This window comes from Varroa destructor, unplaced genomic scaffold (assembly GCF_002443255.2).
Source record: "Varroa destructor unplaced genomic scaffold, Vdes_3.0 BEIS01000003.1, whole genome shotgun sequence".
NCBI classification, from domain to species: Eukaryota; Metazoa; Arthropoda; class Arachnida; order Mesostigmata; family Varroidae; genus Varroa; species Varroa destructor.
Window position 1 is genome coordinate 54,094,575 of NW_019211456.1, and position 20,147 is coordinate 54,114,721.

General features: G+C 37.3%; 1 protein-coding gene and 1 long non-coding RNA gene across 25 annotated transcripts in view; one reads left to right on the forward strand and one right to left on the reverse strand.

Annotated features, from left to right (window-relative positions):
* Positions 1-30: 30 nt before the first annotated feature.
* LOC111248321 (cytokine-inducible SH2-containing protein-like) overlaps positions 31-20,147 on the forward strand; it is an 87,980-nt gene continuing 67,863 nt past the window's right edge. For 6 of the 24 annotated variants that reach the window (XR_015325351.1, XR_015325344.1, XR_015325347.1 and 3 more), the window contains exons 1-4: positions 1,368-1,501; positions 2,035-2,153; positions 2,704-2,829; positions 15,389-15,452. The gene's annotated coding sequence lies outside the window, so the exon portion shown is untranslated. Of the gene's footprint in view, positions 1,502-2,028; positions 2,154-2,700; positions 2,830-3,922; positions 4,483-4,738; positions 5,867-15,388; positions 15,453-20,147 lie in introns of those variants that run through there. The other 18 variants (XR_015325360.1, XR_015325356.1, XR_015325359.1 and 15 more) reach the window with 13 other exon arrangements.
* On the reverse strand, positions 872-3,924 carry LOC147757141 (uncharacterized). Its single transcript, XR_015325362.1, has 3 exons — positions 3,207-3,924; positions 2,684-2,772; positions 872-2,097 (listed from the first exon to the last, which is right to left on the reverse strand). It is a non-coding gene; the product is annotated as an uncharacterized LOC147757141 (long non-coding RNA).

Consider the following 20,147-nt stretch of genomic DNA (forward strand, 5'->3'; position numbering starts at 1 on the left):
AATGGGCGTGATATTTCCGGCAAACTTATATTAATGCGAGTGCGTTAACGGACATCAAAAAAATCCCTATAAGACGTGATTGGGTCTCAATTGTATATTTTCGCCGGTAGAACTTAACGGCAGCTACTTTTTCCGCTTTCTTTCAAAAACGTGGTCAGGTACTGAAGCATCACCGCTAAAATAATCAATAATTATTGATATTTGGTTATAATTTTGTTGAAATGCAGAGCAATATTTGGTCGTGTAAGCTTTACTTTCGCACTCATTTTAGATACTTTGATGGGTAAGTGTTTGTCGACAAGAATGGTAATTCTGTTCTTTTGATACCATTATGGCCATTATGGCGTTTACTCCCTTCGTTTTTGTTTTTGCCAGAAATAAAGAGGATTAAAAAGAGAGGCAATATAAACTGAATATATGTAGCAATATACTGCTAGCCATTTGTCATTGTGAAAGGTTTTACGACTTTATCATGTCATAGATGTTCTTAGATATGCTGCATGGAAGTCTCGATGGGAAGTGTAGCCTTGGCACGGTATTGATTGACAGTACTGACAGCAACGGCTACTCCAATAGTTAAAAAAGAAAAAGGACTGAGGGACAATAGGCAGGAAAGCGAATAGAATTTTTGAACTAGGTGGTCACTGAATTCATTCATCATCAAGTTCTCAGTTTACCCTGTTGTTTGCTTTACTTATTTCTGCTCTGATCTGCTTAAAACGATCAGAAACTATACAGCTCAGAGGTAGATAAAATGGTAAATAACAGTATCACTTGAACTTCACATGCGCCTAGGAGCTTTTTATTCCTACATTCAAAAGTTTTGGCCTAATTTCCCCTTTCCACCAATACATAACAAGAATGCTTCGCACGTCGTTATTCATTTTATTTCTTTGATTTATATATACTACATCACAGAGATACGACCAACTTCTCGGAAATGCTTTGTTTTATAAAAAGTGTTGTGCACTACACCAAAAGGTTCCCATGAATTAGTTTTTTCGCAAGTTTGTTTTAAACCGTCCCGCTCTTATACTGGTTGCTGTCGTTTGGCACGGAGGGCGCCACTGTCTCTGAGTCTGAGCAATGTTCTTAGAAATTAATGTTTGCAGGATAGGGTGAGTGAGCAAACTGTCGTTGTTAATGTCCAAGCAGAGAGCGGCTTAAATTCTGGGAATCGACGCCGAGCGCAGCGGAGAAGTGCGGTGGATCAGAAAACCCGGCAAGTGAGTGCATGCACCAGCACGCTGTTCGCCGCCTTAAAGTCATTTAGCGGTGAATCCGAAACCGGAAGTGAAATTCAGATTAGCGCGAACGAGGAAGATGCGGCGCGCAAATGGATAACACGGCCAAGTATCAAGTGTAACAAAAAAGAAAGAAGAGACTGACTAATTGACGGACAAAGGAATCACTGCCAGCATTCCGTGAACACCAGCTAACGACCGAAACTATTGAATATCAATGCTCAGATGATACCCAGGATGAGAAAGTACAATTAAGCGTAAGTGGTAGACAAACACTTCTTACGCTTGAACATATTTGTAGTTCCTAGGGAATAATAAAGGCTTTGATTTTGACATAGTTTAGACCAAAGGGAGGCTTCGGGATAAAACGTTGTTGGTTGTCAATCCAAAACGTTGGATTGGCGCCAAAGAAGCTAAGTTAATAAAATATTATTACTTCGGTAAGTGGACACATTGGAGTTCCAAAATAAAATACAAAGGTCTTTCTTATTTCACTGCACAGTAATGAAAAATACTGCTGGTTCTTTCTCGTGTACTTAAGGAGTTGCAAATCTACAAGTGTTTATACAAGGGTTCCTGGGGACTCCTTCGAATGCACGTTTACGATAAAATTGATGTCTTGTCAAAGATGTACCCAAACAAAAGAACAAACCCCTCCCTGCCTTCATTTGACTATCAACACCCGAAGCGTTTCGTTGCAATTCATCCAATCGCGTCTCCCATTAGTCCCCCTCCAAAGCCTTTCCTCTCGCTTAAACACAGCATTTTTCTCATCGAACGTCGCTGATAGGCGGTTTGTGTGGCTCGTCCAAATTCCTGGAATCGTCTCTCCATTACCATGTTGTCCTCAGGGCTGTCCAGTTGAAAGAGGATTTAGAGCTCTGATTTGGTTAAAGCAGCGAAAGTTGGGTGAGTCGCATGGGGGATAAGACATGTACATGGGGTGGTTGTTGATTGAGTAGTGTTTGCAGTGTAGTTAATGTGCATAAGAACGATGAAAGATAATTGAAAAAATACTTTATTCACCTTTAAAAATCTCTAGTTACTGGCGACAGTGACCACTTTTGTTTAATGTTATTTTCAGCTATGTATAATTTTGCTGATGAATACTCCGATACGGTACCAAACAGATCATTTAAAAGGTTGCTATATATATATATATATATATATATATATATATATATATATATATATATATATAAATTTTTGCCGCTAATAAGCGTTTTCCTTTTACGGTTATCTTTTTTGACAGCACTTGATAAGAATATGCTTAAAGCTTCTGTAAACCAAAGCCATCAGTTTATCCCTTTTCCTTATGATGGACATATTATATGGATTTCCCAATACGCAACTTTTATGGGCGACAATGCTACAATGCGCTTTGCTTGTTTACATAGAGGAATAAGGCATACATAATGTTTTGCGAATATCTACCATACCTCGTTTCTCGCGTCAGTAGCCGACCTGAGGACTGCATCGTAGCGCACAGAGTGCCTTGTTCAGGACGAAGTGTATGACAGCGCTTTTCCTGAGAGATAACCTTACGATTATTTACTGCCGGGATAATTTGTATAACGAAGAGCAGGTAAGAAGAAAATACGCCGTAAGCGTACTTAATACTATAATAATTAAGCTAAGGATGAGAGACAAGGAGCCGTTTTTGTTTAACAATTTTTATTCTCCTGCTCTGCTGACTTCTATCTAATAAATATTTTGTTAAGGAGCGACGTGGTCTAAACGCCTAATGTGCATTTTTTAATACGTGACCATTTTTTTCGTAACCATAACTAGCAAGCATGCTGCTACGATGATTCAAATTTCAGCGTTATTAAAAATTATTACCAGATATTAATAATAAAAAAAAATTTCAACGAACGAAAAGTAAGGAAGATAATATATTATTAAAACCATGGCTATTATATTATCGCGACTAGAACTACTTGACCGTTTAATAGATCGTACCGTTTAATAGGAAGAACTCCAGGAAGTACAGAGAGATCCACTCCGATTAGACTTTTACGGGGGGCAAGTGTTTGATGCTATATTTAAACGTCGATGATTCCGAGGATTTGTTCGCATGGAATGAACATATCCTCTAAACTGAAAGAAGTTGCTTTGATGTTACTACACATATTATGCGTAGGATGTTATGAAACCCGTATACGGTCGATGTCCACTCTTTCTTCGTTCCTTTTTCCGTAATACCTAAACCACGAATCGCCTCAATGAATTCGTTCGGGTATATGCTGGGTAGACGTGCAGTAATGACGTTGGTCATATGGATCCGTTTATAGAAGAATGGACGAGTAGAGGACCGAGCGAGTCAGTGAATTAGGAAGTGAAAGAGTTCAGTGATCCAGTGCAATGTTCAACAAAGACATTATTTAGTATTTGTAGGAATATTTTCTGGCTGTCTCCTGGATCGTGAAAGTTAGCTAGACGGCTGACGACCCGCTACTTGACAACATTATCACGCGGCAATCGTAATTATAACAACGAATGAATCTCGCTTCTAGGGAACTTCTAAGGCATCTATCATCAAAACTATCAATAACATGCATGAAATATCTATCCTTTGGCAAACATGCCAAGAAACTAAGCATCTGAATTGAGAATGTTATCTAATTGTGTTGAGAATCTTATTGAAACTTATTAAATTCTATTGTCTTTGTTGTAAGCACTGCCACTTATCATCAAACCTGTACTATAAACGTACTTCACTTACAACTCAGACAGTACGGACGGCACGGAAGAAAGCGACGAAGCAACAAAAACCAATACGCGCTGCTAGCTCAAGTTATCCAGATGATATAAGCAGTAACAACCGTAGTCGCTTTAATAGTATTATTTATGGCTAAAAACGTAAACTGGTTTTTAACTTTGGTGTTATTTGTTATCGCAGGCACTTAGTATATAGATAGGAACAAAGTGCATAATTTTGCGATCATATTCTTTAGCTTTTTATTAAAGCTTTCGCAAATAGCTTATTATCACGCATTGCAACCAATAAAAATAAAACCATTGTCCACTGGAAAAAAAATGATATATACAATATGTAACTTTTGTTAAGACAATCACTATATTCTAAAACCTTGGATATATTAATCTATTTATACAAGACGTTTTAAAATGTATAAAAACCATTTGAAAGGTGCTCGAGGTTTATCAAAGCTTGTTTTACTATTTTTGGACTGTAGACTTAAGAATACATGTATACACTTACGATAGTGTTCTTTCATTTGTTGTTCATTATTCACCAAATATCTAATTGTAGTAGCAAAATAATTCTCTACATTTTGATTGATTGATAAATGATGATTAAAAAAGTTATAACGTCCTTCTTAATACAATTAAGTATCTTGCAGAGGACCAAGAAGCAGTTGATCTTTTAGCTATGTATAATGTTGTCACAACAGATGGTTAAGATAGCTACAGTTGATACCGAACGGATGCCTAAATGAAAAGCAAACGGAGTGATATTTGTTTTGTTGAAGGTATCAGCCATATATAGCTGGCAAGAACTATCACAGTGGAGAGGACTCTCGCAGGCAGATCTTTAGGAGAGTGAAAAGGCGTTTCGTAGAGGAGATTTTCTATGTACCCTTGAAAGAGTAAATCTGAATTAAACAAGCGAGGCGATTACGATGTTCAAGCTACGAGTTTTCTACGCTAACTCGATGAACCCTTGTGGCTGAAATGGGTCGGAACAGCAGCTTCAACATGCAGTATATTAGTTGTTCTTACGGCTAGAACTTCGCGTACCGAAGACTTGGTCACAAAACAACTTGCGGAAATACCCAATACTGAAGACAGTATGTGCCTTTTATCAAGTGTGTATGATGGCTAGGGTCTTGATTTTAAAATATCTGTTGACATATTATTAGGTTCAGTGTTTAAAAGGTGATATCGTTCCTGAATTTACAAAGATATTTAATTTTATAGAAAACGGACGTTGTGACTCTACACAACTGAACCTTGTTTCAGTGTTTGCCTAAGCAATAAGTAGCCCTTATATGAAAGAAAATGAAAAAATAGCATATGGATAGAGGTTTATCCACTCAAACAAGAAGTGCTGTTTAACAGTACCTTGACGCCCCCGAGTCTATTCAAAAAACTTTTTTCATCAACGAGAGCTCTTGAAAATTGTCATAAGTCTTGACGCACCCTATACATGGATATCCCATTCAAACTTACGTTGTTTAATGTTACTTTTGAACTAAGTAAACAAAAAAACCTTTTTGCTTAATTATTTTTATCAGGAGGTGTCCTCCTTTACTACTTGCATTTATAAGTCAGCGCTTTGCGAATCTCTTTATTTACTTACTGCTTAATTATTTAAACATCGCATAGAATTGTGGCCGTATACAAAACCAATTTTCTTTTGATAGTACCACAGATTTGTAATGAGTGTGGCTAAGACACCAAGCAAACAGGTTGTTGATTACTACATGCTTTGCAGCAGCTTTTGTTCAAATGTTTTTACCGTGGCGGTCAATTACAGCCATACCTTTAGCAATTCAAGTAGCAATGTTATGTACTCTTGATTTTTATGCCATCTGTACATGAGTTTCATCAGAAGGTTTGAGTGTCAATAAAAAGAGACTTTTCTTTTAGACAAATAACTTGTACCAATGAAATCATTTAATATTTAAAATAGTTGTCACAGCTCAGCTCTCGAAAATGTCTAGAACACTAGCACTGCATTAGCTAAGTTATTGTTAGGGATTTTAACCATACCGATTCTTTTATTGTTTCTTAGTAACGTAATGTTATAAACAAGTCTTGATGGTTAATGCACATTTTGCAAGTTTAGTGTAGAATTAGCTTCATCTGTTTTCATCGGAGTCGGAATCCGGCATATCTATCGTTAGTCACTATACATTTTCTTATAGGTATTTGCAGAGCGACTATTAGCAGGAATGAAGCGTATAATTTGATGTGGCCATAACAGTATTGGTTCTATGTAGATTTATGAAATATCTTAGTGCAGTAAAAAGACCCACAATTACATTATGTTATTAGTCCATTACGCGCGCTATTTGCATCCCGTCTTCCTTGTACATCTTAACTTTGTTTTAAAAATAAGTTCGCTAGTACTAAAAAGATAAAATTTAAGTTTCCCTAGTTCTACAAAATATCGATGATCCCAAACCTTCACTGTACCATTTGAGACCTTTGCCTTGAGAACTTGCTAGATTTTAAATACTCGTTACCTTCCGCCTTTTTAACCAACGATTAAAATGTTCTGGAAATGTAACTATACAAGTAATGCACCTCGTTTTTATTATCAAAGGATACCGCCTCTGTGCTTCTGCTAAATCATTTTTTCTTCACCATTACTTTGTCTGTCTAATACGCCCGTTTGTGATCTCTTACAATAATGATAAATTGGTCAGGGCTATATTCGTACAAGAACGATATTCGCAGCAACAGCACTAAATATCTCATACTGATCTATGTGTGGCCTGCATAAGCCTATTTATACATTTTTGTAGTGTTAAAAACCTTGATCATCGTTATGTCCGACAAGCACAGACAGCAGTATTCCTGTTTACGCCAAGTCATTCTTAGCAAATCATTCCGTTAACATTTATTAAAACGCCCCCTTTAAAAACCTTGCAAACGCTTACGGCCACATTGTTTGAGAAAATATGTTGAACGCGCAAGTACGTACACATTGTCACCACAAAAAGCAGGAATGATTATACTACTTTAATTAGTAGTACCCTATAAATGAGTATTACGGAATTTTACATGAATAGATAGCACTAATCTTTTCACAAGACGTTTTGCACGCTCACGAGTGAGCCTGCCATACTTCACTACCAAAACTTAGTGTGATCCTCACGAATGACAACATCAGAAAAAAGGTGCTATCGCTACTACCATGTATATGTGTGTGCTGTTTCCTCCTTTGACAAATACAGCACTGCACACTTAGACTGGCTGGCACTGCTGATAACAAAATCATTCCATTTAATCAAGAGCTTTTTTTATGTCAAACAGGCGGTATATTTGCGCCTTCTGTAAGGCAGCATGATGAAGATCAATTCTGTGATCAAGAACATTGAAATTGTCTAGGACAATTAAACTTAAATGTGTTAATTATATTTATAAAGCTCCAGATTTTTTATCAAAATAGAATGGTAAAAAAGAATATATGTATAGTAAAATCACTTACAGTTGAGGGAACTTAAAAAAGAAAGGACTAAATAAATGATTAACAATTTAATTTCGATTTTCACGAAAATATTTTACTTCTGAACTTTCCTAGGATCCTCTTATTTACTGCTGATTTCAAACGAATAGCATAAATTTCGTACTTTACTTGCGCATATTTACATCTCACTGAAAGCTTAAAATCTGCGAGAACTATTTTGTGTGTCAATTTCAGCTAACGTGTAGAAAATGAGAGCGCAAGATTTCGAAAACTACGTCGCAGTGTTTTTTAAAGGAACGATTGTCCTCCAAACAGCTCATAGCACAAATCACTGTTGAAATATCACTTTACTTAGTGAAAAAAAGTGTTCGCGTTCCGACAACAACGAGAGGTTATTCTAATAAGCTTTACAGTGAACATCATAAACTGAAGGGTGATTTCTTATAGCAAGTTATTATTGCTGCGCGCCGTGTAACTTAGTGTCTTTCATAACTGAAAACACAATGTCTTTAACGTAATATCGAAAAACAACAGAGCTTTCTTCTATTTGTGAGTGCACGCCTTCGATGTCAGTTCAAACAGTTATAAGAATCAAAAGCGAACCCAGAACTCCAAATTTGCTCATATTTCCACAACATCTCAACTTAATGAAGTAATGTACTGTCGAATAATCTGCTGGCTAACAAAAACTCTTCCCAAAAAAGCTTCCCAATGCATATTGTGTAACCGAATGTTATGCAGAACAAATCTATATATATATACATGGTTTTTGAAGCTGCACGCGTGAACCCGGTGGCAACAGGCTCGCCACAACTACCAATTTATATAGAATATTTCTCTCATAATTCCGCTGTATGCGTGTACTATCGAAATGTTTGGTTTAGAAAGTTCATTTTTATTTGATTCGAATGAGTGATATGGTTCTTGAATAAGCTCAGTACTTCTGTTTCTTAATCTGCTGTCACATGTTGCGACTGATGTCAAAGTAGCCATGAGAACACTTATTTAACGATCTATAAGACTTATTAACAGTCTTCCAGTTGTATAGATAACAATTCGTTCTTTTTATCGTTTCAATAACCTTTTGTAGTTTCCGCGAAGCGAAGGGTTTAGGGGAGCGGGCACCAAAACATCACTATCTGTGTGGGCTTTCCAACTGACGTTGGCATTGCTACGGTGTTCCTCTTCACTTGGATAGTTGTACCATTGGATAGAACAGTAGCTGACTCGCAACGGATCAGGGTCTTCTACAACTAATTTTAAGGAACTCCGTGGATAAGTGTTGTTAGGGGGATGGAACCGTGTCTGTGTGTGCGTATGCAAATCCAAAATAAGGTGATAGTAGAGATTGAAATGAACCATTGCTGCCACTTGATGTGGCTACAAGAACAAGACATTATCCAATGAACACATTTTTACATCAACTTTTAGTTAGCTTTATAAATCTTAATTTTTTAGCATAGGTTAGGAGCGTTATTTTGAATGGTCATGGTTATTCACTATAACCTATAACTCACTAATCAACACAAAACCTAAATTCGAGACAAAGCACTCAGTCATTTTCGAAATATTCCCTGTTTAACTAACGTTACAGTAACCTTGTGTCAGGCGATATTGGTAGGCATAAACTTGTTGAAGTGTCGCTCAGATACGCTACTCATCGCAGAATCCAGCAGAAATAAAGTTGGTAGTAGGCCAAAAGTATTACGAGCTCAGAGAGTCAAAACGACAAAAAGTCCAAAACGCACAAAGAATCTTAAAAAGATTAGATGTTGGAGCTCAGCTAGGTGACTTTGACAATTTATTCTTCTTTCTGAAACGGTTTGATTTTTGTATAAAAAATCAGATATATTAGAAATGATTTTTTTCAGCCATTTTTATGAATTCCCAGCCCAGAACTTACTAAAGATATTCCAGTTTGGGTCACAGAAAGCATCTCTGCTTTTTCAGAAGCCGCATAATAACCAAACGTCGATTGTTTTTATTTTGGTGGATATATATGGTCTGTCATAAAAAATTGGAAAATATTCGTTTTCGGCTCAAATTCCGAGAAAATGCATCGATTTTCATTATTATGACTTTGTTTTGTTGTCAAGAACAAGCTTTTTTTCTGATACCAAGAATATCAGATAAGCTTATTCCCGCTGCGACGAACGGCCCGAGGTTGGTCCGATTTCAAATGAAAATATATAAATATATATGATGTACTCACCAGATACTGCCTTAGTTTTTTCTGAAGTGCCTAAATATCGCGCAGATTTCGCTTACAATATCCTTGAATAATTGCATCACGTACATCATTCTGTTTTGTTGAACTAAGAAGTGCTTATTTGGACAGAGGAGGAACAGCTTAGGATATTCACATAAAAGCAATTATATTAAATTCTTGATAAAAATAAAAGAAATCACAAATTTATGAAAACCTAAAGGTCAAGAGATGACCGTCAGAAATTTAAGATCGGATTGGACGTAATAGAAATTTATCCGCTATCTACCTAATTAAAACAGTGATGCTAAGAGAACTGTTTCTTACTCGAGGACAACCGAAAAAAGAATCACTTTATTGTCGGATTAACGGTATATTGACACAACTTTTGAATAGAAATACGCTCACAAGATTCTTTGGCGCTTAAATCGATCATTGTTAACATGGCTCTTTTTTTGTGGTTACTCTATGAAACTCTGTTCACTATTCACTCTACAGAATTTTAAACTCACCATTAACAGTCACAGCGCATTATGCATGTGTATCGCTGTTGTCCGAGCTATTGTAGACCCTCGAACTCTTTTGTACTAGTCGCATCCTCACTGCTTTTCGTTTCAGGTGGTGTCGAATGGGCGAGTAGCAGCTAGGTAAAGTCCATGGAGCACAAAAGTCGTTTTTATCATAATACAAGCTTTCACATTCAAGATAAAATAAGTACGTGATAGCTCGGCCCATTGGCAAACGGCCCGGTCTCACAAATGTTATTGTAACATTTGTTTGGGGCCAACAATTATCATCAGCTTGGTATGCAGCAGTGCTATTCCACTTAATAAAACAAATCAATTATTTGCATTCAAGATTATCAAATATCTTAAACATAGCATTAGGCATAGCACCTAAATTATACGGCGAAACACATGGCCATTGGAAAATTTTACTCTGTACGTTCGGATTTCTCCGTTTTAACCGGAATGTCGATCATCCATGCGAAAGAAGTTCTATTTCAACCTCCGAAGGTTGTCATTCTTTACCAGGCAGACGTTACTAAGCTTGATCATTTATCTTTTCTTGTGGTCGACGTTTGTCTAGCGTAGCTGCAATCCATACCCTTGTTGCCTGTGAGAAGACAATCTTCGCCAACAACGAACGAAAATGCGGGCTTTTTTATTCTAACCGCTCTTATTACATCTGTAAAACACTCTTGCTGGATTATCAGAGCGCGTCACCAGCTGATGATAAGGCATGTAATATAATCAATCGTGGTCCCCAACCGAGAGCGTTCCGAGTCGAGCACTTCTTCGGCGAAACCACCTTCCATGAAGATCATGATTTACTTATGGTATCGCTCTGGCTTGCATTATAATGTTGTTTCTTTCGAGAATAATCGCCGTAAGGCAGTGTCGAGATTGTTTGCAAACGAGGTGATGGAAGACCGCTTCGGTACAACCGTTTCGTGCAAGCGGCCGTCACAAACAAACCCCTAGGCAAAGTGCCTCAGTACGTAAGCTGTCAATGAATTTCGCAAATGCCAATGGCTTCCAGCGAGCAAGGACGTTCGATATTACGGGATAAATTTACAGCGCAACACGCTCAATAAATGTGGGACTTGCCCACCCTCACCGAGTGCGGCGTGCATCCTGCAATAACCAGCCAAGCCGGCTTTCAGTCGCTATTGCTTCGCTGACCACAGACAAGAACTCGCTGATAGAATTGATCGACACCAATTAGTAGAGGCAGAGAGACGCGAGCAATGGTAAATGCATTCCAAAACCTTACACATAAGCTGTGACCTCAATTTAAACTCGATAATCATCACACCGATCACCTGAAGCAAGAATCTTTAGTTTACTATTGAATACTAGTGAATTTATTAACTTCGAACTCGAAGATTTTTTGCGAATGTCGACAGTTGACGCAACAAAAGTATGTTACCCCGGTTCAGAATTAATCGTATGAGAATACGGAACTGACCAAACACAATCTGCGCGGACATCGTCGTTACCACTGAAGGGGCGGTACCATTTTTTTCATTGCTACTGAAACCGCGTTCATTGTGGCCTGCTATATAGATAGCTACTCCCCTGGGGTAAAATCGCCATATAAAGGTCCAGAACCTGACACGTTAGGCACGTGACTCTAGTTTCACGATACGCTTGATTTTTGGAATGTCGTTTGCCTAGACGAGCAACACATCGTTGTCACCTTACTTTTGTGTTCACACAAACGATGAGTGTTGTTATTGCAAAAGAAGCATGGCATTGGTTGACGTTGTCTCACTGCCGCAGCAGTCACTGTGGGTGCTGCGCGGTGAATGTCGAAACGATGGCGGAGTTCGGGAGCGCGCCTTAACGGTTCCGGACAATTTCTTCAGATCTTCCGGATTATCTGGGGTGGCAGCGATGCGACGTTGTTCCTGCGTCTTTACCTCAGTAAATTTGTACCGCACTGTATAATTTTTCTCTCGCGCAGAATGTTTAGCCTTGGAAGATTACCTGACAACGCGCTGCTCAACGTGTGCTTTTTCATGTTGAGGTCCTGTTGCCAAAGGCAAGCTGCGGTCAAAATATTCGACCGTATATACCGGGGCGGCTCATAATCGCTGCACAATAATCCACGGGTGAATACGTTCGGTTTCTTTGTTTTCTATTCGATCGCTCTGTTAAAGATATATTGTATATCGTGTCGGCGATGCGCGAAGTCCATTGGCGGATAATTTTCGCCTAGTGCGATCGCAAATTTTTAAGCGCGAAGATAAGACGCTATTGTTATTCACGGGGCTAGAGGTCACGCGTAGTAAAGGACAACAGAGAATCGGCATTTCGCAAAGTCGTTAAGGCTTGCTTTAGGTGCTGAAAGCGTGATTTACCTATCAATCCTTTAGCCACAGCATTCAGTTGTGGAAACTTGGGGGTCGGTATATGACCGTTAGTAAAATTTAAGAGCGAATTGGACCTTATTATTGATTGGAATGAGTGGCTATCTAAAGCATCTATCCAGAGGATAAAAGTACAGTACATAATAGTAAAAACAGTTCTTTAAATAGGCTACTCTTCTCTCAAAAATAGCCAACGGAGAAATTAGTTTGCCAGTCTAACATAATTTTTGGCTAGAAAGAAGCGACACCTTTTGGCGCCTAAATCGATCATTGTGATATGCCGCTTCTGGTGGTTGTTCTATGGAATGTAGGTTGCTAATTAGTCGACACAATTCTAACTTTGTTGTTGTTTGCACTCAGCTCATAATCTATATACATATCGCTGTTGTCGAAACTAATGTACACTGCCAAACCGTATTACACGTCAAGTCGGTCACACCTCTACTACAAAACTGATGCTAAAGAATTGTTTCTCCTTAAAACTACGCGCATAGAGTTCAGCACGCTTAGGAAAAAGAAATATGACTTGATTCACTTCGGAACGACTTCGGGATGACACGAAGTATTTGCTGCGATAGTAGAAATATTATTGTAGTATTTGTTTGGACTAACAGTTATTAGCGGCTTCAACTTATTAAGACATGAACCACCGGAGAGGACTAGTTCCACATCGACTAGATATTCGTAAAAATATTATAACCAATTGGGCTTTAATAATTAAATCTTAGCCTAATCGAAGCTTAACATGGGCGCTATTGTTGACGATAACATAGATGATATTGCTGAGCATCTTTTCTGACTACGTTAATAGTATGTTTGATTTGGAGTAGCCAATTAGGAAGTTGGCGCTTCTAAAAAAGTGAATTTTGTATTTACTTGTGTAATATTCAGTGCGATAATAGGATTAAAGGCTATGCTTTTTTGTAATTTTCTAATATGTTTAAAAATGATGCCTCGGACAATTCAATTTTTTCTACTGCTCAAGTAGATAAAACAGAAGTGTTGTAGAGGTGTCCACGAAAAATTTCAAAAATGCACTTCTTAAAGCCAATACTGCAATCTATCCGAGTTATGCATCTTGAAGGCCCGTCAAATTGAAGTCAATTTATAATACTCAAACAAGTCGACAATATGAATCATACATATGAAACTAGGGGTGCCAAATTAATTATGACCTACAAAGTAGGAACGTTATGTCAATAAAAAATTGGAAGTACTAGCGCGACGTCAATTAAAAAGTTAGACTATCAATATATTTATTGTGTCTATGTTAGCGTAAAAAGATAAAACTGCTGTGTCATTGTGTTAAAAATGTTTTGAAAGAACCATCAAATCTTTTGAAAAAGGTAATTTCAGAAACCGAAAAAGCTTCCAGATTTCCAAAAAAAATCAGTAAAACATTTGTATATACCATTCCGTATCTATCTTTTTTGACAGACGAAACACATGAAACGACGCAACGTACCAGACTGCCAGATAGTCATTGTTTCACAGTCTGAGTTTCAGTGGCTTCTTACATCCTCTGATCAGGTTTTTAGAAGCAAATCAGTTCTCTCTATACCATTCAGAGCCTTTCAAAAGAGACAAGGTGGCCGTAGCAAAAGTAAACCTCTCCGACTGCTTCTGAATAATTGATATTTTTGAGAAGGACGCTACGAGCTCCGTCAAAAAGGACAGCCCTCCATAATCTATTACGGGTGAGTTGATTACTGGTTAAACAGCTCGTATTCGGAAAGAAATAGGGAAAATACTGGTGAGCTGAAAGTCACAAAGATCCCACAAAGGCCCGCTGAGTTCGCGAGACTTCATACCTGCGCAAGTGTGGTTCGGATCGTCTCGAAATGGTCGAGGCCATACGGTTACGATATTACCAACATGCAACATAATCCATAAATTCACTCCTTCTATAACCATCCCAAGGAAATTTGTGAGTTAAAAGATTTAATCAAAGGTATAAAATAAATGAAAAGATCGTAGTGAGAGAGCTCTGGTGGAGGGATGAGTCTACAAGTACAATTGTTATTAGAAACCAAAAGTGATGCAGAGACCATTTTAACTAGACGAATCAATGATAATACTGTCGTCACAGATCTTTTGGTGCTGACATGCGGCAAAGTCATGTTCCGATTATGACACAAACAATATAAAGAACCTCGTTATGCTGTACTCATTTCGCTGTACAAAGACATCTATCGCATATAGATATTTTTAGATAGATTTTAGATATAATAAAGCTTCATACAGATAAAGCATATATTTTTAAGCATCGAAAAAACCTCCACTTTGTAATATAATTGTTCGTCGGGTTCAGAAGCAGACTGTGGAAATCTAAATATTACGATTCGCCGGGTTATTTTTATGAATAGTGCAAAGCAGCTAGACCAATAACTGAATAGATAGATAATATCAAGATATTGATATTCAAATATAACTTCGAGTACTTGCTTGAAAGCTTTTTTTTAATTAAAGAAAACCTTTTTTTTTATTTGATTATTGATGCGAGTGACATGTTACTCGCAGTTTGAACTATGGAAGGATTATTGTCGCCACATTTGTCGTCCGAAGTCGCTGACTGAAAAATAGACAAGTATTTTCGACTGATTATAAGAGCAATAATAATAGCCCTCCAACTGCAAAACTTGCACCCATCGCGATCGAGAAACAATATATATATATATATGTATATATATATATATATATATATATATATATATATAATCCTTTGATATTTTGCTTAAGCAGGAGTTCGAGTTTGCTTCTTTTTAGTTTGAAATAGTTACTTTAAATAAAAGGTTCACGATCCGCCCAAAGAAGACACCATTTGTTAATGAAATCCTCATTCTCTGAATATGGACTGCAATACTATAAGTCCGTTTAACAGTTCATTGCTCCTCACTTTTCAGAAACGGAAGATATGCAACGATTGAAACACTAGTCAGGAATCATGAAACGCTATGCGTTTAAAGGGTGAGTCAATATTTACACTTTGCATACACGATGCACATGAAGCTATTAAAGAAGCAAAATGTAGGTTTATGCTTACAAGCCTTATACGAACATTTTAGAACGCATTATAGCTTGCATGGTTACTTTTTAATGTATCGCATAATCGTACTGACAATTTATATTGTTCTATATATATATATATATATATATATATATATAAATTTGCATTCAGACAACATACAAAGCTTTTATGTCTTGATGGAGATATTGGAAGGATTTCGGCGTAAACCCAAAAAGAAGGCTAGTCGTGGCTTGGTCATACCAAGCGAAAATTAACGTTTTGACTAGTGTCCAGTGACGAAGTTTTATCGGTGTATTCTAGACGCAGTCGACACCTTAACATTACAATATAACAGAAAAACAGTAGACAAAATGCAGATAATTGTCATATATGGCGTCTGGGATACGCCGGATCCCCACCTGTTGTTGCAGCTGCATGCAGGCAATGGAGAGCGTCTGAGTTGTGATGGTGCTAGAACTGCATAAGACTACGTCGGGTTCTAAGAAATTTTGTTAAATGTCTGAGCGGTTTCAAGAGGCGAATAATGCTGCCTTTCAGTGTTATAGCAAAAGTGCAGCTACGGATCCCAGCGGCAACTGGTTTAATAAACAGTAAAGCGAAATGTGGGTGTACGTGCGTCCCTGCTAATATATACAAAGAATTACACAAAACATTGCTTGAATATTGCAGTATTTGTATTATTCAAGCTATCGAAATATGCTAGTTGTAGGAACGTTGTTCTCAAGATTTCCTTGATTCAAGCGAATGCATCAATCAGCTTAGCTAGAATTGCCGACATAATGTCAGTGATCATTTGTTTATTCTATAGTAGCTTAAGTTCAAACTGTGGGTTTTGCGTACCGTATCTCCCAGCGAGCCGCAATCACCATGCAAGTTAACATCGACTTACTTCCGTCAACAGTAAACTACTATCAATGCCTGTTAGAAATTCTAGTAAACTGAATACTCCCTTTTTTGAAACTTTATCTACCTAAGTCGAAGAAGCAGTCACATGTTAGCTTAAAGATGGAAATTCCGTCGTCACCAATCTGGCCCACTAGACATCCCATCTCGGCTTTTATCGGGCGACAGCTAGCCAGCCAATGATCTGAGCAGACTTAAAAAAGGACGAGTGAATCGAACAAAAACGATGGAGTCAAGCGAATAAACTTTGAAGTTGCTATGATTTTGATCCCGATGCTCATCAAAACTCACCTTCACATTCGCAAACGAGAGCATGAGGCTAGTTTGCCTTGAAGTGTTCGTTGTTACTGCCTAACGCAATCTGAAGACTTACTGCGGCCACAAACCAGAAGAACGGAAACGGTAATAACTGTCAATAGAACACACCGTATCGATCAGAGAGAACGAACGTAGAATATACAATTAAACATCAAATATATCTGTAATAATAACATTGTTTGTGATTGCATCACTTGGTTATTCCATGAAAGCCATTCGCGTTGTCATAATCATTATCATTAAAGAAGCATTACACTTAACGTATTTCGATATCCTTTGCGGTCATGGAACTAAAAAATGGTAGTCTCCAGGACTTCTCTACTTTTAAAAGCTCCATCACAAACCTTAGCCTTATAGTTTAACCGACCGCTTTGTTTATTCTCGATTTTGTTTGAATCTTGGAAACCCAGCTTTAATCATTCATTTTCCTTTCGTTCCTACCAATTTAAGTGACGACACGCTAGTAACGGTAAAAATCTTGTCCTTATACATAACGGTAGCGTAGTAGAATTATTGAAACGTGCTGCTATATAACTGTCTCAACAGATGGCTCTACGATCACGTCTCACGCTTGGGTTTATTTAAACCTTTTATTAGTTTTATATATTTTTTTATAGTTTTATAAATGATGTACGTAGCTGATTGAGTGGCATATAATCTTTTATACTAAGAGAAAAGAAACTCTTTTTAATGCTATAGTAGCTCTTTTTCAAAAATTGGATTCACGTTATATTTGTCAAATAGTTCAAACGTAGGGGCACTGGTTAAAACTTGGTCTAGCTAATATCAACTAAAGGGGGATGTTAGTACACTTACCAACTGAAAGTCTTCTGTCAGATGCTAGCCCAGTCAATCGAAAGTATAATAAAAATATGCCAGAAACAGTAGTTGGCCTTGCTATCATTATGGTAATATTACAGGTACCTTTTAAATATAATTAACACACCTTTGGAGCGAATCCCACTATATTCTTTATAGCTGAAAAGGCTGAGTTATAGCTGATTAACAGATGAAAGCTAATGTTCTTTCATTTCTTTGCTAAACGTTGCCGCTTTCGAAATATTTTTCCTTCTTCTTCACAAACACGGTGTAGCATAATGAATAGGTAAATACGCCAAGCATATTGAAATATATTCACGAATAAGGCCATGGGATGTCGAGGTTTTATTAAATGCCAAATATTGCATAGAGGAAATACTATCTTTTCTTTAGAGAACATCACTAAGTAAGATACTAAATTGTTAGTATAGTACTGCCTTGATTAAATAGATTATAATAGGTCGCATATAGGGAATCTAGTGCACATTTTAAAGCAAAAACGTTAATGTAAATACGTTGTGCATTTTTTTAAAATTTTTTGACTTTTAATTTTGGAAGAAACTGAAGACATAAACAACAAACTAAAGTTATGTTTTTTTTTTACTAAAATGTCTTGGTGAACGTGTAAATGAAGCCAGTGAAATACACCAAATAAGCTGTATTGCTACTCTAATTTGAAATTTGAGGCACCTTAAAATAAGGCCCCATCAGTCATACATAAACATACACACAACTTGTGTGGATAAAGAAGTTTATTTGAATAGTAGTTTTGCCTCGTATTTCTGAAGTAGGTTTTGAAGTTGTTAGCCATTTTTTAAATAAACAGGTCAAATTTCCAGATCGTAAAGCAATTATTTAGAGGCGTATATACCCATAATTTCTAAACATAAACAGCTGCTCGTATTAATAAATAAATGGCTACTGAAGGCGCTTGCTTCTGCGTATTTGGTTCATAGGGCCCTTAATCGTCTTGTACGGGTACGAATAAAAATTACCAGAAGAGGCTTAATCTAATGAATAAGTCTCCTGAGGAAGAATCTCTCACTTTAAGTTAACATGCTGAGCAAAATAATAGTAAACCTGGAAATAAAAAAGTTGGCTTATAGATTCTGAAAGTTACCTTTCAGATTTGTCTTTTAGTGCATACGCAAGGTTTTTGTCGCTTTAGATTACTATTATCATTATCATTGATGCAAAGCCTAGCAATCAAAAACCGGTGCTGTACCAAGGAAAAAGCTAGGTTAGTGACTACTTCATGTCGGATGACATCCTATCCTTTTTTTTAAATATATAGGAAAAGTAAACTATGTTTTGTGGAGGCTCGACTCACTAAGCTGAAACCTGCTAAATCTTGCGACCCTAAATCTTGATGAGAGGCTCCTTCTAATTTTCGAAAAAGTGAACACATCGGATACCGCATTAACATTACTTCAGTATGTGGCTCCTTTAATGAGGTCTCATGTTATTACAGAACCTGTAGGATGATTCCCCTCAAACATTACCCAAAGCAGCCATTGATCCGGCGGCCCCTCTCAAATTTTGCTTAAAACCTATGTGAGAAACCCCCGTGATCCACTCTTTACCAAAACTTTATCATTTACCATTAATTTTTTTGGGGTCTAGTTGTCGTATTTTCCATACGTGCGGCTTCTCCTCGGACCAACTTTACTCGATTAACACCTGGTACATATTTTACTACGTAGAGAGAGCTAGTTCTTACAATACATACTTTCAAATGAAAGTTTCAATTGCATGATACAGGTAAGGATGAAAATAAAAGAAGTAGTCCCTAGAAAGCTCTAGGGATTACATTAGGGAGTAGCAAGCATTTGGTGAGGTATTAGATATATTAAGTGAAGCCGTCTTTTTTTCATTTGTTTTGTGAGCTCTTTTTTTAAATTGAAGTTACTGATTGATCGGAACCACCGCCATCCTACCACGGTTACAGGGTGTTCCTACGGGGTCTGTCATTCGGACATGGTTAGCAAACGAGGTCAAACAATCTTCGCTCAGCTAAGTTGTGCGTTTAGTGTTACTGTATCGCAGCGTAGTGAATCATAAGATGAGCACACACCATTACGTTGGTTCTAATAGCTTGGGACTAGAGCCGTATCTCTGATGCATTTTTATACCAAATGTGCTTCACTGCTATATTATTAGAGAATTTGACCAAAAGCTTAACAAAAAGTTTGAAATAGGTACGATTTAGGTTAACCTGAACTAAGCCAAACCCGAACAGCGCAATTAATTTACGGTAAAGACCCGTTCAATTTTTAAGCACCAGTTTCTATAAGTAATCCCAAAGCGTAGTGGATACTTCCATTAAATAGGACATTATTCACTCGTACTTTTGCAGACTACACAGAGTAAATACTTTTTAAGCTCTTGAATCAACTGAGACAAGAAGAGATTTTATAGCCTATATTATATAAATTGTGCTAAAATAATACCTTCTAACAAGGGCCTGCAGCGTTTTCAAAAGAAAACCCTTTTTCGTTAATCACTTAACACACTTTCCTGTTTTAATCTGTATGTAACCTGCTAATCTGTTTTAATGTATCGTTTTTATTAAATGCCTGATTGCAACTATATAT